Below are 24897 nucleotides of genomic sequence, written 5' to 3' on the forward strand. Positions count from 1 at the left end.
ACCATCAACAGAACAAAAAGACAACCTACAGTATGGGAAAATATATTCATTAATGATTTCTCCTATAGGGGGTTAACATCCAAAATATACACAGAAATCCTATGCCTCAACACCAACAAAACAAATAACCTGATTAAAAAATGGGTGGGAAGACCTTAACAGACCTTCTCTCAAAAGAAGAAATACAAATGGCCAACAGGCACAGAGATGCTCCTCCTCATTAATCATCATGGTTTTGCAAATCAAAATGACATGAGATATCAGCATCACTTTGACTGAGTTCCCTGGCATTGTGACTTTAAGAGTTGTGCAAACCGAGTGCAAAACTGAGTCTCCAACAATTAGTCAATTGCAGTTCAGGTTTTCCTATCCATCCCTGCACTGATTCCAATGGTGGTTTTCATTTGAGAGTCTATATTTAGTTAAGGCAGGGCTTTCATTCAGTATATGCATGCCTGTAACTCCAGTTTTCTGGAAACCTAATGTATACCACAATGACTATAAGTAACACTAATGTATTGTGTACTTGAGATTTTCTTAGAAGGAAGATCCTGTTTTCCAATGACACACACACAAAAATTGTAATTATGTGATATGATGGGTGTGTTAATTATCATAATTGTGGTAATTATTTCACAATGTGCAAGTATGTAAAAAAAATTAATTCTCCCATTAATACATCAACTAAAACATATGGGAAAAGTAATATTTTTAATATCTGTGAGATAATTCCCACATGTATATTCTACTATGACATATAATTTGCTAGTAATCTGAAAACTGCAACTCAGACAAAAATGACACATAACTTAATAACAATAAAATAGCAACAATTGGAAAGCTAGGTTTGACCATATTTTAGCATAGTTGTAGAATAAGTGCCATGCTGGTGAATTGCTGATGGGAGTTTAAATATGTGAAATTTTTTCTGAAAACAGAAACATTTTATATGCTTAGGATTGTAACTACTTAGATATTCATGGACTATGGAATAAATGGGTGAAATGTGGTGAGTGGTATGAGATTCAATGCAATTAGTACAAATTTGTATGTTTAGTTTTTAAGTTCAAAAGCTTTCACTGACCCATTTGATTTAAACAAAAACCAACAACTGATATTACATTACAACCATATTTATTAGAATTAATGAAATGCATAAACAGACAGTGGCATTCAGTATGAATTAAGCCTTCAGTACTAAATGCATTTGAAGGAAATATGTTTTGGGGCACTGCCCACTGAGGCCTGAATGCCAGTTGTCATAATTTGTGCAATGAAAGATTAATATTACAGTAGACCAAAATTATCTAATATCCAGGCATCTTTGAATTAGCAAATACTTTTTTTCCTGAACATATAACCCCCATCATTTCTGGAACAAAACTATTCAACTACACACAAAATTAAACATTATAAAGCAGTAATAATTGCATAAGCAGTTTTGAATGGTACTGAGAACAAAATATATTTCCCTGTGATTCATACAGTGTGTGCCGAAGTCTGTTTTCTCGTCCAATCTGCATTGTCACTAGCTTCTCCTAGATCTACATTTTGATTCATTGCCCTTCACTATCTCCTGTTATTATTGTAATATATATTGGAGTGTAAATGAATGAATGTGGCCACTTTATTGTAATTTTCTTAATCTTTGTTTTACTAAACTATTTATATTTATATTAAGCATTAAAACTTCACTAGAAGCATCTGTTTCCTATGTTGGATATGATTACATATTGTTCATCTACATTTTTTTCATGTCTACTAACCAGTCACCTCTTATGAACTGGTTGGTGACTTTACCAGCTGCCTTTTTCTCACCACCACTAGGTCATTGAGTTCAGGAACCCTGAAAAAAATTTTATACTGCATATGTTATAAATATGATTGATTCCCTTTATAGGTGTAAGTGCTTCTCTTTGTAATTGCCCAGAAAAAGCCCAGGTTATATTTTCATAGATACAATAAGTAGATATACTGAAACAAAATTATGTAGTTCAAATTTTATATATATATTTATTTACATAAAATTAAGCATCCACACACATATTTAATGCAAATATATACATAGTTATTTAAACACCAGATATTTATATGTTTATTTATGCAACTTTCATATATATATTATATATAATTTGTATTTATTTGCACTTATGTTTTATATATTTCTATATGCATATATACATAGACATATAAATATATATGTATTTGAAATGCAAAACTTTATTTCAGTATTCTACTCCTTATGTTTATGAAAATGCAATAGACCTGTATGTCTAAATATATTAAATGTTGAAAAAAGAAGAGATTATGGCACAATATTGCAGTTAGTTATGACTACGTTTGCTACTTAGTTTTTCTGCAATTAAATCATTATTCCCATAGGAAAAAGATTTTCTTCTGACATCTTAATTCACTTACACTGTGAGATGGTAAGACCAAAAATTTACTACCGTATTTTATCTTTCAACAAGAGTGAGTGTAAGAAATTATTTTTACACAATCCATGATCTAATTCAAATGATTAAATACACCTAATTTATTTATATATCCTTAGAAGTATAAAACAATTATGCATCTTAAATTTTAACTACATTTGAATTTTAGATTAACGGTTAATAGGAACTCCCTTTCCACTTTGATTATTGAAAATAATATTTCCAATCACATACACATACAAACTCTCTTAGGGAAATGAAGCATTCTAATAAACATTCTACACAGAGCACTCATAATTTCCCTATTTCGTAGACTATAGATAATAGGGTTTGCAAAGGGGGGCACCATAGAATAGGACATGGCTGTAAGAAGGCTTTGAATGGTTGATACATGTGAAATGAGGCTCAAGTAAGCAAACAATGCAGACATTACAAATAGGATGAAAGTAGCCATCTGGGGGAGTAGGTTGACAGGGATTTGTTCCGGGCTTCCGCAGAACGCATCTGGAGCACAGCTGAAAATATATGAACATATGAGCTGAATAAGACCACAGAGCTGAGTAAAACAGTGCAAGCATTTACAGCAAGAGTTACATACTAAGGAAACTGCATCTCTTGTGATGAGATGCTCAGGACTTGAGGGACATCACAAAAAACTGGTGAATGTAGATGTAGAAGATGATGTAGTAAGATGATGCTACACTCAAAATTGAGAACAAAATTATTGCCATATATTGTAAAATATTTTTATGCATTGATTACTGACTGTAAGGTTGCATGCCTTATAATCACCAAGCAATGTGTAATACATATTAGTTTAATGAATGAAATCGATAAAATGAAATATAGGAAAATACAAAAATGCTAATAACAAATGCTATCACTGTAAACTGGACATCTTAGAAATTTGTAAAGTGGAATTTAAAAATGTAAACTACAGTCACACAAAGACCTTAATACGATGAATAAACAGATACACCTGAGAGCTTAGACATAAGGTCTGTCTTCCCACACACCAGCATCTCTTACAGAATCATTGCAATACCATTAACCTTCATTTTATTTGACTCCTCATGATTCTGAGAGCCTTTTCTCAGAGTGTATCATTACACTAAATCACATGGGGAAGTGTGTACTGTTTCTCCATTTTGCATAGTGATTTCCTTTTGGAGGGCACTGCGGTACTTACATATCTTACAGCCCTCGGGGGAACTAATAATTGAAGACTCCTGAAAAGCTGAGAGCCTTCAACACCTTGTTTCCCATAGATATTTTGGCCAATTCAGTGAGATTAATTAGATTCATGATAGACATTTTTAGGAGATAACTTTGACTAGAGGTTTTATACTACTTGAGAAAGCATCATTTCTCTAAAATGGGGTCTGGGTCAGTGTTGGTTTAATGACATTTCAAAGTTAATGCCTCATGATAATAGGAACAATATACTTGGAGTGAAAATTAAAACTATATGCTGTAATGTTTTATTTATACATATATGCATATATAAGTATTATACCATATTGAAATTAAAGTATCAATACAATTATCACATTTGAAAAATAAATGTCTAAAAATGTGTGAAAATATGAAATAAAACAAGATCTATTCACCTACCTCTCACACCTACAATTAAGTGTTTGAAACAGCCTCAATGTCACCAACATTAATAGTAAATAAACTATGATAAGTTTGAAAATCACAAGACACAGAATACAACAGGAAAATGTCTATTAAAACAAAATGTATGATCCTAACCTCAAGCTTAGAATTAGTCTCTACTCCTTTACTGCTTTTGAAGGATAGTAAAGAAAGAACCCTGATTGATTTTGAGATGATATCATCAATATTTGAGTAGACACACTTTGAGGTAAGTCCAGAGTGGGGAAAAAAGTAAATGTTCTACATTTTATTGTCACGATCCCGAAGTGGTATTCTAGCTCTCCGGTATGGAGAGATGTCATGAAGAGGGAATGCACTACTTCAAAATAGTAATGAGTTTTAAGAAACAGCAAAAAAAAAAAAAAAATAGATTAGTCTGAGAAGTAAAGATAACATGGATAAAGACTAAGCCAAGATAATTTTCACTGTTTAAAGCTTAATAAGTTAGCTGAATTAATAAAAGTAGATCTCCAAAGCTTCACTGCCCTAATAGTTTTGTGTTGGGAGTAAGAAGGATGATGGATTTAAATCTTCATTTTATTTTTGTTATATTTTATGTATTTCAACAGTTTCATTTAGGCATAATTGATATACAAAAACTATGCATATTTAGCATATTCAGTTGATACATTTGGACATATGCAAACAGCTATCATACCATCATAAAGATTAAGGTAATGGGTATATCCAACATCTCCCAGAGTGTCCTTATGTTCTTATCTGTGTGCATGAGCATGTGTATGGTAGGAACATTACATAAGATCTACTCATTTAGTATATTTTGAAGTGTACAATACTTCGTGGGCTTTGTCCCACATAGTCAGTGGTGGCAAAAAAGAACTACTCAAGATAGGAAAGTCAAGAGAGGTAAAAGGGAGGCTAAGGGAGGTCTCCTGAACTGCTCTCAAGCTCTCATATTTATTAAACCTACATTTACAAAAGCAATGTATGGTACGTCAGAAGGCTACGTGCCAAATAGGATGCTGCAGGGAACATGCAGGCAGTCAAGTACAGCGATTTCCATGACTTCAAAGGAAAGTAAAATCCTCTTGCACCTGTGCATAGATAAGCAAAGCACATTGTGCTGTTCTCAACATGATGAGGTAGCAGTGTTCTGCTTTGCCAGGTGGCCCTACAGCTTTCTAATCCAGTACATAGCCATTTGGTTCCCCACATATTCCCTTTTTTGGTTTTAATATCCTTCAGGCTTCTCTGAAAACAGCAGCATAACCAGTTGTTGCTCATGATGCTTGGAGTTTGTCATAATGATACAAATCATTCATAAGGCTATGAGAAAAATAAAAAAGATTAACAAAGAGCTACAATGACCCAATACAAAAATTAATGTTATGGAACCAATTTGTTGGGTAACCATTTCATGATATTGAATAAATCTGTTCAATCTGTATTTGTGTTTCTGGTTAGATGTCAAGTAACTGTTGATGTAATTGAGTAGAGAGAGCATTAATTTCCATCTGAAGATTAGAGGAAAAGGCTCTTTGCAAGTGTCAATTTACAAGGTCCCGTGAGTGCTGGGATTGATCATATGGCAATGGGGTGACACAGATTTTGTCATGTTGTCAATCGCATTGCCTGTGTTGTTGATCCATGAGAGCGTGTCAGCCCAAGCCCCTCAAGGGCAGCCTCCACAGCCTGCAGCCTCTGCATAATGCCATTATCAGTTTGTGTTTGTGTTATTATTGCTCAAGTGATGTTAGTCATAACATGGTTAACTAGCTGTGGGTAAAATTGCAATATTTCCAGAATCTCTCATCTGGCCTTAGTCCATCTCCATATCAATAGGTAATTACAGGGGGAGCAAGGAATATCTAACTGGAGAGGTTTGGTGGGGTCCCTTTTTGCAGCCAGGTTGTGAGAGACATGGGTAAGCAGAAGTGAACAACTGTGTGTAATCAATAAACAGGTTTCTCCCATTCCACTTGTCCCTTTGACTGATTTCAGTTCACAGCTATTTTGCCCCAAGCTGGGAAAAATATTCCCCTCCTAGAGTTACACTACCTTAGCTGTGTGGATAGATTCTTTAATAACACTGCTGCTACAGAGGCAGTAGCTAAAATAATGGCTGCAGAAATGAGGAAGTCAATGCGCCGTCCAGTAAATCTCTTGGTTCTCCATTATACATGGCTGGAGTCAATTTAGCAAGACCATTAGGCCCTTCCCAGTGTAGTATCAAATTTACCAGCAACCAAACTTGGGACTTTTTAATAGAACCACGTGTGAAATATTGAATTTAGTCACTTTATGATGACTAATGAAGGACATATACCAAGCCATGAAAGTCACAGTAAAAGTATAATATGTGTTGTCAAAAATCATATCTAAATTGTTGCTTGTCATTAGGAAGATGTAAGGATGAGGAGTCCTCCATAGCACACTATTAGAGATACTGTGGGTGAGAGACATGGGAGCACAAGTCCAAGGGGGAGAGTTCTGGGGCAAAATACCCCTGAAACCAAAGTCAGCCAAAGGGAGAAATTAAGTTAAGAGACCCGTTTATTTCTTGCAAGCCGTCATCCCATCTCTCTCTTGATCAGGCTGCAGCAGAAAACAGCTGACCAAACCTTTCCAGTCCAAATAAACCCTCTCACACCCTTGCAATTATTTATTGATAAGAAGATGGACTACTAATCTCCAACCCTTGGAAACACCTATTAATATGCAGATGCATAAAAGCCAGGTGAGAGATTCTGGAAATATTACAATTTTATCCATAGCCCACCACTCCAGAAATCTCACCTCACAATGTATACATTCCCATTTTCTGCAATGGCCCTGTGCAAGAAAACTAGAGCATTGTAAGGAGGCTAATAATATAAAATAATAAAAGCAATAAAATCATGATAATCCTCAAGTTGGAGGCCTCAGCTAGGTTCAAAGTCCTAGGCAGATTAAGTCCAAAGCTCACCCACTCCACAGGCAGCAAGAAGCTGAACAGGTAGTTCAGAGTGATCACCATGCCACACCTGCAGCCAGGGGCACATCCAGGCCATAAGGACTGTATAAGAAAATAACCTTAAGGGTGATAAGATTCATGTTTTAAATGACACCAGCATAGGCAAACCTTGTCCATCAGGTAAGATGAATGAAAGGGAGATGTCCTATGATAGGACAGTGGCAGGAATGGGACCTGGTCCTGGTCTAATATACCAGACTTTCACCCCACTCCCTGTGGAAGTTACAGATGGGTCAATATGTAGCACTATGGGAGGTACATGAACTGGCATAAAGATAAAACAAACCTTCCCAGTAAGATGCTTTTACCTCCCAGATGTATTTGGTACATTACTGTGATGTTTGGGGGCTACTATGTTGTTACTCCAGGACTATGCATGAGGTCATCTTCCAGGCATTTTCCCGAAGGTGCCAAAAGGGCCAACCATCTCTTGTCAGTGTGTCAAAATGTCCATGGCCATGTCCATTCAACAGTGTCTCCAGGGCTTAAAGCAGTTGGGGCTGGCAGCAGGAAGTTTCTCTGCCGGCCATATCCCGCCTTCAATAACTCCTCTTTGGTTTGCACATACAGTTGTATAGGAGAGGCAGCCATGTGTGTTAGCATGTCCACAGGGCTCAAGGATCCTTTTCAGGGCTTCTCATTCAAACACCATAGCACTGTCCATAATTGAACTGATCAGCCCAGTAGACCATTGGTATCTGATTTCAGGCCAAATTTCAATAAAACACTGTACCTCTTTATCATACCTTCCCCAGGAGGGTTATATGGTACATGAAACTTGCACTTTATTCCTAATTGCTACACCCATCCTTGTAAGGCATGTACAATAATGTGGGTGTTTGATCACTCAATGACCTGTGGCTGGCCATAGGCTGCAAAGAGATGATCTAGACCCCTCTTGAGGGTTTGCTGATCTGCACCACATGCAGGAAAAGCAACCAATAGGCCAATAGCTGCATCCACACAAATCATGACATACCTTCTGTTATGGGCAGAGGCCCAATATAGTCTATCTTCCCGAAAGCAAGGGGTGTCACCCCTTTACTATTATACCATGTTGTTGTAGGACTCAGTGTAAGTTCCTCTTAGAGTACACAAGGCACTCCTTCCTGGCTCTGCTGACTTCTTCAAAGGTCAACAGCAAGCCCCAGTGATGGGATACAGCTCACATTGCCTTTTTCCACTTACAACAAATGCTCATGTAACCATTGGGTAAATAAGAGGCAGGCTTTCCTTCCAGCCAGCGCACCTGGGCCAGTGTGTCTGCCTCATCATTCCCTGGGGATGCCAAAGGCCAATGGCCAGTCACATGATATAAAGTAAGTCTTAGCCTGACCAGAGGCCCACAGGTCTTGCCAGAACTCTTAGCCACAAAGGGGCCGGTGACAAACCATCCAGTTGACATGGTACCATGTCGGTAGCCACAGGGTCAAGTCCTGATAGACGGCCCAGCTGTCAGTGCAGACAACTATACAGGAGGGCTCCTTGGTGATCATGAGCCATAGTGTCCACAACTCAGCCTATTGGGGGTAGTTGAGTTGCATAAAACTAAGGTTATTCCTGAAACAGTCATAGACAAGGTTCAGGCTTTCCCTAGCCCTACCATCATGGCAGTCTTATAAGAGTTTTGGGCCTTTTGGGCTACTGGAGAGTATTTATCTCACACTTGGCACAAATTCTGAAGCCCTTGTACAGGTTGGTATGAAAGGGCATCAGGTGAGACTGGGATGAGACATGTGCAGCTGCTTTTACTGCTGCCAAGTGGACAGTCAAGGCCGTATAGACCATATTGTCTCAGTCTTAGGATGGAAAGCCACAGCCCTCCACTTTGAGGGCTGCCCACAACTGGAGCCATCGGTATACCAAGTATATGTAGGGGCTTTTCCCTCTTGATAAGGACTCTCAGCTATCAATGGCTCAAAAGCAAGTTCTTCCTGATTTTCACTGGTATACATCATTGTCACTGGTAAGCATTGAAGTTCTCCACTTAAGGGGCTAGTAGAGCAGGTGTTATGCTGCTTTAAATGTGCACCCCATTTGGCCAATGTAGGCATCAATGCCACAGCACTCCATAACCTTTTGGTCCAGTCTTGCACCCATCCTGTAATGGGATACGTGGTCCTTATCTTCACTGGAGCTGTTCTGGTGATGGGCTCCATAGCCAGCAAGGTGTGGTATACAGCAGGCTGTTGTTTCTCTATTAAGGTGTACTGGACCTCTGCTCCTTTCTGTAGTTGTGACCAGAATCCAATAGTTGTCATATCCGTTCAAGCTGCTGCCAAAGACCCCATCCATAACCACCTTTGGTTACATGAACATCTAGCTCACAGGGCTGTGATGAGTCCATTACACTCAAGGTGTATATGGCCTTGACAGCCCACTTGGCAGCAGTAAAAGCAGCTGCACATGTCTCATCCAGTTCCACCTGATGCCCTTTCATACCAACCTGTACAAGGCTTCAGAATTTGTGCCAAGTGTGAGATAAATACTCTCCAGTAGCCCAAAAGGCCCAAAACTCTTGTAAGACCGCCATGGTGGTAGGGGTAGGGAAAGCCTGAACCTTGTCTATGACTGTTTCAGGAATAACTTTAGTTTTATGCAACTCAACTACTCCCAAGAACTTTACAAACAAACCAGGTCCCTGAACCTTGATGCTGTTCACAGCCCATCCTATCTCCTGTAGATGTTGCAGCAGTCTAGGAACTGCTCCTTCTCAATTTGAAAGAGAATCAGGCATGAGCATAATATCATCAATGCAGTGATACACCCACATCATTTGCATTTTCTTCCATGTGGCCAAGTCCTGGGCTACAAGCCCATGACAGCTGGTGGGACTGTGGAGGTATCCCCGTGGAAGGACAGTGACTGTCCACTGCCAGCCTTTCCACACGAAGGCAAACTGCTCCCAACTTCCCTGTACTATGTCAGTAGAGAAGAAAGCATTAGCAAAATCCACTACATAATGATACATCCCCAGTTCATGACTTCATGTGTCCATAAGGGCTGCTATAGAGGGGACAGCAGCATGCAAAGAGGGTGTGACTTTGTTCAATTCCCTATAGGCTGAAGTTCTATGCCAGGAGCTGTCTGGCTTTCTCACTGGCCACACTGGGGAATTAAAAGGACTATAAATGGGCTTTATGATGCCCACCTTCTCCAACTACTGCAGAGTTTTTCCAATTTCCATGTGCCCCTCTGGCAATTTATACCACTTAGTACATGTCATCTGCTGAGGTATTGGCAGAGCTACAGGTGGGTGCTTAGCATGTCCCCTCAGAACCACCTTTACCACATGTACCCTCAGTCTGAACTCACCTGCAGTGGTCTGTAACCACAAGCTCTGCAGGTTATCTACCCCCAAAATATATTCAGAGATGGAAGAAATATACACACTATACTCTTTTGGGAGTAAACGTCCTATCCCCAATGGGATTTGGGCTTTCTTCAATCTAATTGCCTAACCCCCATAGGCATCTGTCACAGCAGGGGTCCCAGGAAAATGTTCAGGGTTGCCATAAATCAAAGAACATTCATCTCCTGTTTCCACCATACCAGAACATGTTGCATATTCACAGGGGACCAGTGAATTGCTAATTCTACACATGACCTATGGTCCCCACCATGTCCTCCAAGGTGGGGGCCTTGACCTCTCCTCAGTCAAACTGAAACACCCAGTCATTGTCCTGTGGGTTGAGGGGCCAGGCAAATCCTGAGTACTGTCCTCCAGGAAGTCTTGCAGGGACACAGGCTGGACATTGGGCTTTGTCTCTGGCTTCCATGTCCTGGGTCTTAGTGGCTCGAACTATTGCTCTGGTTTTAATTGGTGACACAGTTCTAACAAGATTCTATTGGGCTGCCCATCAAGTTTTTCTTTTACTAACCCAGCTTTTATCAAATCAACTTACATCTGGGTCCTCAAGACCTTCACGGGGCCTTCTGCACATGTCCTTTCAGTCGTACTCTGTACTTCCTTCTGGGCTCTTACTGTTTCAACTTCCCCCTGATCTGCTAAAGTATGAGTAGCCTCACTTATGGGTTTCCCTATGTGTGGTGCAAGAGTAGTCACTAGGGACCCAAAGAGAGATGGGGGAGCTGTATGCAGCACTAGGTTTCTCTTTCCTACAGTGAACAACTCCTCATCGGGTTCCTGGGTGTTCATATTATAGATGATATTTTTCATGCCCAATTCCTGCGACACCTGTTGGAGCTCTGCATACATTTTCCAGCTAGTGGCTAAATATGGTAAATCACCCTGATTAGGCCAAACTGACCTGATGGCTACTGTCAGCCAATCCAAAAGCACCCGATTCCCTGAGGCGTCACGGGCACTTTGCAACCACTACCAGAGAGAAGAGTGAGTCATCAGAGAAGCCAGTTTACTCATTTAAGAACCCAACATAGCAATGTTTTCCACCCCCATATCCCAGAGATGCAAAAGCCATGTAAGCAGAGGTGCCAGTGGCTTCTGCTGATACCAGACATGCATGCCTACCAGCTCATCCTGGGTGTCGGGGCAGAGTACAAAGTGCTCCACAACCTGGGGAGGTGTTGGCTCCTTACCTTCAGGAGCCTACAGTTGTTGTGTTTTTACTTTATTAATTATGTTATTATGGGAGAAGCTGGTGCCTCAGTTGGTGGCCTCAGCAACATATCAGCCTTTGGAGCTCATACTCCCCCAACACCTCATCCACCATCTCTGGAGCTGAGGTCACCATACTGTCCTCCCCATCCCCCCCCCCCACCTTCTGCAGTGTGTACTCAGTTGGTGGCCTCAGCAACATATCAGCCTTTGGAGCTCATACTCCCCCAACACCTCATCCACCATCTCTGGAGCTGAGGTCACCATACTGTCCTCCCCATCCCCCCCCCCACCTTCTGCAGTGTGTACTCTCCTGCTGCCTCCCCCTTGATGCTTCTAAAGAGTTTTCCAGGAGCATCACCTGTCCTCTCAATAACTGTCGCTCTTCCTTAAGGACATCCCCCCCCCAGCTCCTCCAAGCGATGCTGATCTGTGTCTCTCTTCTGCAAAAGTCTCTCTCTCCTCAATACACCTTCCACTATGTGGACAAAAAGAGATACTGCAATGCTAGCCGCTCAGGGCCTCTACGCAGTCTTCTCTCTGATGGAGGGTTAGTTCTGCAGCTTCTGGTGTCCCCACCCTTCCCCAATTACAGGGAAGGCCCTATCCTTCTAGGAGGTGCTTTACCCTAGACCAGTTCCCCACTATAGGCTCCCCAATTGGAAGTCCCACTGATAAGGTGTTCCCAAGTGAAGTTGCACCCTCTACCGCTGCAGCCACTGGGGCCTCCCCACCATCCCCAGAGGCAGCCCACCCAAGGTTTGCACCCATTTAGACAGATTTCAGGTTCAGAGGTCCTGCCAACTACCTCCAGATGTAACTCCAGGGGGAAAATCCCCAGGGAAAAATACCTCTGAGACTGAAATCAGTCAAAGGGAGAAATAAAGTTAAGAAACCCATTTATTTCTTACAAGCAGTCATCCAATTTCTCTCTAGATCAGACTTCAGCAGAAGAGAGATGCACGCAACCTCTCTGAGTCAGAAAAACCCTCACATGCCCTTGCAATAACCTACTGATATGAAGCTGGACTAATGCTCTCCACCCCTTGGAAACACATATTAATATGCAGATGCACTAAAGCCAGGTGAGGGATTCTGGAAATATGACAGTTTTACCCACAGATTACTCATTGGATTATAGTTGGATGAGCTGGGGTTAGAATAGTTATTTATGAATTTGAAAATAAATGAAATATGATGTGTGCCACATGATTTAATGTAGTACTTAGAACAAATTAAACAATTTATTTTCAGATACTTTCATCATTTGAGTTAAGAAAAGCAATGTTTGACGTTAATTGTATAGTAACATCTATTACAATTTAACACACACTCACATTTTCCTATATTCACTCTTCCTTTTGTTAAAATAATTATTGTTATGTTAAGAGGGTGTTGTTTATTTTCCTGAGTTCTTGTCTCCACCACAACAAAGAATTGAAGGGCAGAGAGACAGTAGTGAAGCAGAGTAAAAGTTTTATTTAAAGTTAGTTATGTAAAGAGAGAAAAAGTGCAGGTGACTTCATGGAGGAGAGGTGCCCTGAAAGGTCGGAGAGAGAAAGTTTAAGACTATAAACTTACAAAATGTGGGAGACCTCAGAGAGATGAGTGCCTTGAAAGAGTGGAGAGAGAAAGTGCCCACACAGAGAAAGGGGAGTGTGGGTTATTTCTGAGAGAGAGACACACCCTGAAAGATGGGGATAAAGTCTATGCACTTAAAAAGTGTGGGTGACCTTGGAGAGAGGTGTGCTGAAAGATTGGGGGTTCGCCCTTTTAAGGATTTTTCAGGAATGTTACAAAGGGCTAGGGGTGTGAACTTGTTAAATGTTCTCAAGATGTTTATCTGTGATGGGACATTAAGTTTCTTATCAATCCTCTGGGTAATTCCGCAAAATTAACCTAACACAAGAAATTTACTGCTCTGATTCCCTCCTTGGAGAGCAGCTTCCTGTTCTGGGAGCTTATCAACCAAGACAGCCTGCCCTGCTTCCATGGTGGGCTGAGTTATTGTCTGTTTGCTAGAGAATCTGTTAGGAATCTTCTTAACATCTTAAAATGCAGTTTCAGCTTTAAGGTGGGATCTTCTTGTCTTTATTATGCTGTTTATAGGTGGGCATTTTAGCAGGCTAAAGTAAATCTGACAATGGCATGATCTAATTGACACAGTGAAGACATGGGCTGGGTTCATTTACTTTTCTTTATATGGGCACTCTTCAAATATTCTAGGCCAAGTTGCTCCTGAGCTTTTGAGCTTCAACTGATTAACTCATTAACTCTGAATCTTTTCTGTGTTTCTAGTTTTAACTGGTTATCATTTTGAGTGCCTTGTAGTGGTTTTTACTGGCTTTAATTCTCTTTCCACCCTGCTCATATCTATTTTCCTGCCTAACAGTCAGATTATAGATATAAAAGTTTGCTAATTTTTCAAAGAAATCACAGTTATAAAGCAAAAAAACTGTCTTCATTGCATAACATTGAGATAAATAACACTTCAGTGCAATTCATTTCATATTCATTATTAAAAATCAGTAAAACATTTTCATGACAACTAAAAAAAAGTGACTTCTTATGCAACAATTACATTTGATATGGAACTGCTTGTGAGTTTAATCAGTCAGGGCTTTGAATCACGTCTGTCATAGGTTGTTCAATGAAAGATTTCATTCTTACAGTAGACCATAGTTATCTGTATATTTGGACATCATGGAAATAGAAACAGCTTTTTATCTTAAGAGTAAATTCATGCTGCCATTCCTGGAATAATACTATTCAACTATACCTTGAATAAACCATTATATAAGCAGTACATGCCTGTGAAGTTTTTAAGAGTGTTTAAAACAAATTCTATTTTATCTCTGAAAGGTATTGTGTGTCCAAATCAGTGCTTTCTTGTTCTCTCTGCATCATTACTAGCTTCTCCTGGGACAACTTTTGTAGTCCGCGTACCTCATCCATCTGTATCCCCTGGACAGGAAGAGCAGTGGCTGGAGGCAGCAACCTAATGGCCTTCTTCTTACTCTTTGTTTTTCTAAATGATTAGATTATAGTTTAAAAAAATGAACTTATCAATCATCTCCGTCTGTTTTAGGAGTGCAAGGCAGTGGCCTCTGCGTCCCTCCTGTGTTGTACAGATCGCCCTTTCCTTCCCGTAGCTTGCTGGCTTATTTGTGGAAACTACGACACAGACTTTATGTTGTGTATTTTAATGATATAATTGGACCTGTCTATAAGTGCAGGTTTTTATTTTGTGTGCATATATATATATTTAAATCAATTTTTTGTACAAATATCGAAAATAAGCAATAAGATTATATTATGTAATAGAAAAGAGGGTGTACTTCAGAGTTAAAGATGGCTGAGTTTTAATCCTACATTTGCTACTGAAATCAACATGTACATGGGGAAATTAATCATCTTTCCAGGCCTTAGTTTATTTATAACAAAATGAGTATGGTGAGACAAAAGAAAAATTCGCTCTTTAATACTAATGTTATCACTCAAAAAGAGCACAATACATACAATAATAATTCAATTTGCTCAAGGAAATATTCTCTTCATATGATTAACTATAGCCTATTTATATATACCTTACTCTATCAAATAATAATATAACTAAAATTATAAATTTACCTTAATTTGGGCATAATTTTTAATGGACACTCTTTCTATCCACTTTGATTTCTGAAATAATTCTTCAAGTCAAAAATAAATACCTCTTTAATTGCAATTGAAAGTGCTTTTGAAGATACTGCCTAGAGCGTTCTTTATCTCCCTGTTCCTCAGGCCAAAAATAAGGGGATTTATAAAGCGTGGGACCACGAAATAGAACATGGCCATGAGCAGAGTTGAATGGTTGATTCATTTGAGACAGGACCCAATATGGCAAACAATCCAGAAATTACAAACAGAAAAAAAGTGGCTACCTGGGGAGAGCAGGTGGACAGGGCTTTGTTCCAGCTTCCACAGAATGCATGCGGAGCACAGTTGAAAAGATGTGAACATATGAGGAGAATAAGATGACAAAGCAGAACAAGACAATGCAGGCGCTCAGAGCCAGGGCCGCCGGCTCAGAAAACTGCACCTCCTGGGATGAGATGCTCAGGACTTGAGGGATGTCACAGAAAAACTGGTGGATCACATTGGACTCTGCGAAGGGAAGCCTGAACATGGTCCCTGTGTGGACAGCAGAATAGACAAGCCCACCAACCCATGAGACACCTGCCACATGTGTGCACAGACGTGGGGTCATGGTGAGCCCATAGTGCAGAGGGTGGCAAATGGCCACACGGCAATCACAGGACATGACCACAAGGAAGAAGAACTCTGTGGATCCAACTAAGAAAGTCTGAGCAGCACATTCTGTGAGAGAAAACAGTTTACTGCCATCAGAGAATCTGTGATGTATTTGGGGACAGTAACTGAGATGTAACCAAAGTCTAGCAGATATAAATTGACTATAAAGAAGTGCATGGGGAAGTGCAAACGTGGATCCATCACAGTGACAGCGCAGGTCACAAGATTTTCAGACAGTGTACCCAAATCAATCACTGAAAATATCAAACCTTGTAATGCTTGCAGCTCCTGGGAGCTGGAGATGTCCAAGAGGAGGGACTCTGTGAAGACGGTGGGGTTCTCTGCACCTGCCAGCATGCTGCAGAGACCTGTAGTTGATGCATAAAGTGAAAACATGATGTTAAAAAAATTGAAACAGAGCTAAATGATCCTCGTATGCTACAAGATTTTCATATAGACTGGTTTACTGAAGTTAAAGATGCATATGAAGAGATGGCATAAAAGCTCTCAAATACCAGCATTTTTTGGGGGTGTTGCCTTTTTTCTGTGATACCTATCTGCATGTAAATTTTAAATATTAATAAATGTGTATGTGTTTTCTTCTGTTAAATCAACTACTGTCAGTTTCTTTATGAGACCCAACCATTAAACCTACAGAGTGGAAGGGAAGTATGTCAACCTCTACAGACACCTCATATAAATTTATACATTGTAGAGTGCTTAGTAATTGATAATGTGAAATACTCAGGATACAGGAAAGCACAAAAATGGTAATGCCATTGAATGTTCTTACTATACATTGGAGATTTTATAGCTTTCTTTAATGATATACAAAAATAAAATTATATCCCTATGAAAGAATGAGCAACAAGATCACAGTGATACCTGAGGACAGAAATAGGAGCTCTCTAATTCGCACAGCACTCAGGCAGACACACTGATGTCAAGTCAAGTACCATCAAGTTGTTCTTCAGTGAGCATGATCCCTACGCCTTTTCACAGAGCCATATTTTTTTTTTGAGAGGGCATCTCTCATATTTATTGATCAAATGGTTGTTAACAACAATAAAATTCAGTATAGGAGGTCAATGCTCAATGTACAATCATTAATCCATCTCAAGCCAAATTCTAGTCAGTCTGCAATCTTCTGAAGCATAACAAACAAGTTCTTACATGGTGAACGAATTCTTACATAGTGAATAAATTCTTACATGGTGAACAGTACAAGGGCATTCATCACAGAAACTTTCGGTTTTGATCACGCATTATGAAATATAAACAATCAAATTTGTTTGATTTTTATACTTGGTTTATATGTTGATCCCACATTTCTCCCTTTATTATGATTATTATTTTTATTTTTAATAAAATGCTGAAGTGGTAGGTAGATGCAAGATAAAGGTAGAAAACATAGTTTAGTGCTGTAAGAGGGCAAATGTAGATGATCAGGTATGTGCCTATGGACTAAGTATTAATCCAAGCTAGACAAGGGCAGCAAAACATCCACGGATGCAGAAGATTTCTCTCAAAGCAGGGGGGATGAGGTTCTGAGCCTCACCTCTGTTGATCCCCAATTTCTCACCTGATGGCCCCCTGCGACTGTGCCTGTCTTAGGTTGTTCCTCCCTTGAGGAATCTTACCCGTCTCTGGCTAACCAGTCATCTTACGGGGCCATACAGGGAGATGTAAAGTTGGTAAGTGAGAGAGAAGCCATATTGTTTGAAAAGGTTAGCTTTTTACTTCTTTGCAGATTTATGCCCTGTGGCTTCTATGCCCAGCACTTGTCTCGAGGTATTTTTACCACCTGGAGGAATTATGATACTCGGTAAAATCGATGTGAGGCACGAATTCTATTTAAGGTTTGTAATTAGGAAGGAAGAAGAAAAGCTATAGAGGTAGCATAAGGAAGAAAACATGGGAGGATTGATTATTTCTTTGACATATCTTCTTGTAGAGTACCTTAAGTATGTCTAGGTTTTAAACTACTAACTAATTTGCACACTCATATTAACATAATAGGAATACGGTGACATAAACAAAGCAAATCTATAATTACCATCAATCTCCAGTGAAGCCAAGAAAACCATTTAGGCACCCTAGGCATTTGTGAAAATTTGTCTATGATAGGATGGATATTGTCCTAATGTACTTGGACAGTCTGAGAAAAATCAGACAAATTAAAGCAGCCCATTTCTGGGATCTGTTCACATCCCATATGTTCTTTTAACTGTAGATAGTCTATAGTCATAAGATTTTGGAGTGCTACAACTTGTACCCCTCCCAACTCCTGGTTGAGTTCCAACAGTACAGATCCGGTCAAATTCGTTGTCTCACTGTATGCACATGCCAGCCTACATCTCCCTCCTCATTCCAATGGCAAGTCCAGGAAACGGTGGGGTGGATGCAGCCACAACCGCAGCATCGCCCAGATATCTGTGGAGGCCTTTTGATGATCATCCCCCGGCACGAGTCCTCCAGAGAGGGCTGATGCCGGAGGCTCCTGCTCATATCGTATCTTAGTTCATTTTCTGGGTATCCAAGCTAGGCCTTGACCTTCTGCATAGAAACAAACAGACCCTTTACCCACACTTTGACATGCCCTCTATACCACTGTGCAGAACTCATTGGAGGTCAGCACACAGGGACTGCCTTTTTTTTCTTTTTATTAAGAGAAAGGAATATTATCAGGAAAGAGTACCTCCATAGCTGATCATCTGACACCCTTTAAGTGATCAACATAAAGGATATTTAAAGCATGCGTTGATCTTTGATTTACCAATAGCTTTATCCTATCAAGGAGTAATCCCCCTTTTTCTTTCTCTCTCTCTCTCTCTCTCTCTCTCTCTCTCTCTCTCTCTCTCTCTCTTTCTTTCTTTCTTTCTTTCTTTCTTTCTTTCTTTCTTTCTTTCTTTCTTTCTTTCTTTCTTTCTATTAATCTTTAATCTACACTTACATGAAGAGTACTATATTTACTATGGTCTCCCCTATATCAGGTCCCCCCTAACAACCACATTACGGTTACTGTACATCAGCTTAGCAAAATGTTGTAGAATCCCTACTTGTCCTCTCTGTGTTGTACAGCCCACCCTCCCCTTTCTCCCTCCCCCCCATACATGCTAATATTAATACCCCCTTCTTCTTCCCCCCCTTGTCCCTCCCTGCCATCCATCCTCCCCAGATCCTTTCCCTTTGGTACCTGTTAGTCCATTTTTGGGTTCTGTAATTCCGCTGCTGTTTTGTTCCTTCAATTTTTCCTTTGTTCTTATACACCTCAGATGAGTGAAATCATTTGGTATTCCTCTTTCTCCGCTTGGCTTATTTCACTGAGCATAATACTCTCCAGCTCCATCCATGTTGCTGCAAATGGTTGGATTTTTCCACTTCTTATGGCTGAGTAGTATTCCATTGTGTATATGTACCACATCTTCTTTATCCATTCATCTACCGATGGACATTTAGGTTGCTTCCAATTCTTGGCTATTGTAAATAGTGCAGCGATAAACATAGGGGTGCATCTCTCTTTCTCAAACTTGATTAAATTCCTAGGAGTGGAATTCCTGGGTCAAATGGTAGGTCTGTTTTGAGCATTTTGATGAACCTCCAAACTGCTTTCCACAATGGTTGAACTAATCTACATTCCCACCAGCAGTGTAGGAGGGTTCCCCTTTCTCCACAGCATCGCCAACATTTGTTGTTGTTTGTCTTTTGGATGGTAGTTATCCTTACTGGTGTGAGGTGATACCTCATTGTAGATTTAATTTGCATTTCTCTGATAATTAGTGATGTGGAGCATCTTTTCATGTGTCTGTTGCCCATCTGTATTTCTTTTTCAGAGAACTATCTGTTCAGTTCCTCTGCCCATTTTTTAATTGGGTTATTTGTTTTTTGTTTGTTGAGGCGTGTGAGCTCTTTATATAGTCTGGACGTCAAGCCTTTATTGGATCTGTCATTTTCAAATATATTCTACCATACTGTAGGGTTCCTTTTTGTTCTATTGATGGTGTCTTACGCTGTACAGAGGCTTTTCAGCTTAATGTAGTCCCACTTGCTCATTTTTGCTGTTGTTTTCCTTGCCCGGGGAGATATGTTCAAGAAGAGGTCACTCATGTTTATGTCTAAGAGGTTATTGCGTATGTTTTTTTCCAAGTGTTTAATGGTTTCATGACTTACATTCAGGTCTTTTATCCATTTTGAGTTTACCTTTATATATGGGGTTAGACAATGTTCCAGTTTCATTCTCCTACACGTAGCTGTCCAGTTTTGCCAGCTCCATCTGTTGAAGAGACTGTCATTTCCCCATTGTATGTCCATGGCTCCTTTATGAAATATTAATTGACCATATTTGTTTGGCTTAATTTCTGGAGTCTCCAATCTGTTCCACTGGTCTGTGGCTCTGCTCTTATGCCAGTACCAAATTGTCTTGATTACTATGGCTTTGTAATAGAGCTTGAAGTTGGGGAGTGAGATCCCCCCTACTTTATTCTTCTTTTTCAGGATTGTTTTGGGTATTTGGGGTATTTGGTGTTTCCATATGAATTTTTGAATTATTTGCTCCAGTTCGTTGAAGAATGTTGATGGTAATTTCAGAGGGATTGCATCAAATCTGTACATTGCTTTGGGCAGGATGGCCATTTTGACAATATTAATTCTTCCTAGCCATGAGTGTGGGATGAGTTTCCATTTATTAGTGTCCCCTTTAATTTCTCTTAAGAGTGACTTGTAGTTTTCAGAGTATAAGTCTTTCAGTTCTTTGATTAGGTTTATTCCTAGGTATTTTATTCTTTTTGATGCAATGGTGAATGGAATTGTTTTCCTGATTTCTCTTTCTACTGGTTCATTGTTAGTGTATAGGAAAGCTACAGATTTCTGTGTGTTAATTTTTTATCCTGCAACTTTGCTGTATTCGGATATCAGTTCTACTAGTTTTGGAGTGGAGTCTTTAGGGTTTTTTATGTACAGTATCATATCATCTGAAAATAGTGACAGTTTAACTTCTTCTTTACCAATCTGGATTCCTTGCGGTTTTTTTTTTTTGTCTTATTGCCGTGGCTAGGACCTCCAGTACTATGTTAAATAACAGTGGGGAGAGTGGGCATCCCTGTCTTGTTCCTGATCTCAGAGGAAATGCTTTCAGCTTCTCACTGTTCAGTATAATGCTGGCTGTGGGTTTATCATATATGGCATTTATTATGTTGAGGTACTTGCCCTCTATTCCCATTTTACTGAGAGTTTTTATCATGAATGGATGTTGAATTTTGTCAAATGCTTTTTCAGCATCTATGGAGATGATCATGTGGTTTTTGTCTTTCTTTTTGTTGATGTGGTGGATGATGTTGATGGATTTTCGAATGTCGTACCATCCTTGCATCCCTGGGATGAACCCCACTTGGTCATGGTGTATGATCCTTTTGATATACTGTTGAATTCTGTTTGCTAATATTTTATTGAGTATTTTTGCATCTACATTCATCAGGGATATTGGTCTGTAATTTTCTTTTTTGGTGGGCTCTTTGCCTGGTTTTGGTATTAGGGTGATGTTGGCTTCATAGAATGAGTTTGGGAGTATTCCCTCTTCTTCTATTTTTTGGAACACTTTAAGGAGAATGGGTATTATGTTTTCTCTGTGTGTCTGATAAAACTCCGAGGTAAATCTGTCCTGCCCCGGGATTTTGTTCTTGGGTATTTTTTTGATTACTGTTTCAATTTCTTTGCTCATAATTGGTTTGTTTAACTTTTGTGTTTCTTCCTTGGTCAGTCTTGGGAGGTTGTATTTTTCTAGGAAGTTGTCCATTTCTTCTAGGTTTTCCAGCTTGTTGGCATATAGGTTTTCATAGTAGTCTTTAATAATTCTTTGTATTCCTGGGGAGTCTGCAGTGATTTTTTCATTCTCATTTCTGATTATGTTGATTTGTGTTGATTCTCTTTTTCTCTTAATAAATTTGGCTAGAGGCTTATCTATTTTGTTTATTTTCTCAAAGAACCAGCTCTTAGTTTCGTTGATTTTTGCTATTGTTTTATTCTTCTCAATTTTGTTCATTTCTTCTCTGATCTTTAATATGACCCTCCTTTTGCTGACTTTAGGCCTCATTTGTTCTTCTTTTTCCAGTTTCGATAATTGTGATGTTAGACTATTCATTTCGGATTGTTCTTCCTTCTTCAAGTGTGCCTGGATTGCTATATACTTTCCTCTTAAGATTGCTTTCCCTGCGTCCACAAAAGTTGGGGCTTAGTGTTGTTGTTGTCATTTGTTTCTATATATTCCTTGATCTCTATTTTGATTTGTTCATTGATCCATTGCTTATTTAATAGCATGTTGTTAAGCCTCCATGTGTTTGTGAGCCTTTTTTTTTCTTTGTAGAATTTATTTCTATTTTTATATCTTTGTTTTCTGAAAAATTGGTTGGTAGGATTTCAATATTTTGGAATTTACTGAGGTTCTTTTTGTGAGCTAGTATGTGGTCTATTCTGGAGAATGTTCCTTGTGCACTTGAGAAGAATGTATATCCTGTTGCTTTTGGATGTAGAGTTCTATAGATGTCTATTAGGTCCATCTATTCTAGTGTGTTGTTCAGTGCCTGTGTGTCTTTACTTATTTTCTGCCCGGTGGATCTATCCTTTGGGGTGAGTGGTGTGTTGAAGTCTTCTACAATGAATGCATTGCAGTCTATTTCCCTCTTTAGTTCTGTTAGTATTTGCTTCACATATGCTGGTGCTCCTGTATTGGGTGCATATATATTTAGAATGGTTATATCCTCTTGTTGGACTGAGCCCTTTATCATTATGTAGTGGCCTTCTTTATCTCTTGTTACTTTCTTTGTTTTGAAGTCTATTTTGTCTGATATTAGTACTGCAACCCCTGCTTTCTTCTCACTGTTGTTTGCCTGAAATATGTTTTTCCATCCCTTGACTTTTAGTCTATGCTTGTCTTTGGGTTTGAGGTGAGTTTCTTGTAAGCAGCATATAGATGGGTCTTGCTTTTTTATCCATTCTATTACTCTGTGTCTTTTGATTGGTGCAAAAAGTCCATTTACATTTATGGTGACGATTGAGACATATGTACTTATTGCCATTGCAGTCTTTAGATTCGTGGTTAATAAAGGTTCAAGGATAGCTTCTTTAGTATCTTACTGCCTAACTTACCTTGCTTATTGAGCTCTTATATACACTCTCTTGAGATTCTTTTCTTCTCTCCCTTCTTATTCCTCCTCCTCCATTCTTCATATGTTGTGTGTTTTGTTCTGTGCTCTTTTTGGGAGTTCTCCCATCTAGAGCATTCCCTGTAGGATGCGCTACAGAGGTGGTTTGGGGGAAGAAAATTCCCTCAGCTTTTGCTTGTCTGGGAATTGTTTAATCCCGCCATCATTTTTAAATGATAGTCGTTCTGGATACAGTATCCTTGGTTCAAGGCCCTTCTGTTTCATTGCATTACGTGTATCATGCCATTCTCTTCTGGCCTGTAGGGTTTCTGTTGAGAAGTTTGAGGTTAGCCTGATGAGTTTTCCTTTATAGGTGACCTTTTTCTCTCTAGCTGCCTTAAAACTCTTTCCTTGTCCTTGATCCTTGCCTTTTTAATTACTATATGTCTTGGTATTATCCTCCTTGTATCCTTCCTGTTGGTGGTTCTGTGTAATTCCATGGTCTGTTTGATTATTTCCTCCCCCAGTTTGTGGAAGTTTTCAGCAATTATTTCTTCAAAGAGACTTTCTATCCCTTTTCCTCTTTCTTCTTCTTCTGGTACCCCTATAATAAGAATATTATTCCTTTTGGCTTGGTCACATAGTTCTCTTAGTGTTGTTTCATTCCTGGAGATACTTTTATCTCTCTCTATGTCAGCTTCTATACGTTCCTGTTCTCTCGCTTCTATTCCTTCAATGGCCTCTTGCATCTCATCCATTCTGCTTATAAATCCTTCCAGGAATTGTTTCACTTCTGTGATCTCCTTCCTGACATCTGTGATCTCCCTCCAGTATTCATCCCATTGCTCTTGCATTTTTCTCTGCATCTTTCCATTGCTCTTGCATTTTTCTCTGCATCTCTCTCAGTCTCTTCATGATTTTTATTTTGAATTTTTTTTCAGGAGGACCGGTTAGGTCTGTCTCCTTCTCAAGTGTTGTCTCTGTGATCTTTGTCTGCCTGTAGTTTTGCCTTTTCATGGTGATAGAGATAGTTTGCAGAGCTGGTATGAGTGACCGCTGGAAGAGCTTCCCTTCTTGTTGGTTTGTGGCCTTCCTCTCCTGGGAGAATAGCGACCTCTAGTGGCTTATGCTTGTCAGCTGTGTGCAGGCAGGGTTTCTGCTTCCTGCCTGTTTGCTGTGTGGTTTATCTCTGCTGTTGCTGTGGGCATGGCCTGTCTGTGGCTGCTTCTCCAAAATGGTGGAGCCCCGTTGCATGGGGAGCGGCCGGGAGGCTATTTATCTCCGTAAGGGGCCTCTGTGGTCCCTGTTGCCCAGTGGGTTAGAGTGCCCAGAGATCCCCAGATTCCCTGACTCTGGGCTAAGTGACCTGTCCTGCCCCTTTAAGACTTCCAAAAAGCACTCTCCAAACCAAAACAACAACAGCAACAATGAGAGAGGGAACAGAAAAAAAAAAAAGGAAGAAACACGTGATTTTTTTTTTTCCTCGTGCTCCGGTCCCAGACACCCACTCACTGGTCCTGCTGCCCTGCCTCCCTAGCACTGGGGTCCCTGTCCCCTCAAGGCTTCCAAAAAGCACGCAGCCACTGGGTCCCACAGGGAAAAACGTGCGATATTCTTTGTCTTCAGGAGCCAGTCCCAGGCACCCACTCACTGGTTCTGTTGCTCTGCCTCCCTAGCACCATGGTCCCTGTCCCTTTAAGGCTTCCAAAAAGCACTCGCCAAAAATAGAAAAATAAAAGGGGAAAAACGTGTGATTTCCTCCATCCTCAGGTGCCAGTCTCAGGCACCCGTCCACCGGTCCCGCAGGGAAAAAAGCACAAT

The sequence above is a fragment of the Manis javanica genome, chromosome 14 (genome assembly GCF_040802235.1).
Source record: "Manis javanica isolate MJ-LG chromosome 14, MJ_LKY, whole genome shotgun sequence".
Taxonomy (NCBI): Eukaryota; Metazoa; Chordata; class Mammalia; order Pholidota; family Manidae; genus Manis; species Manis javanica.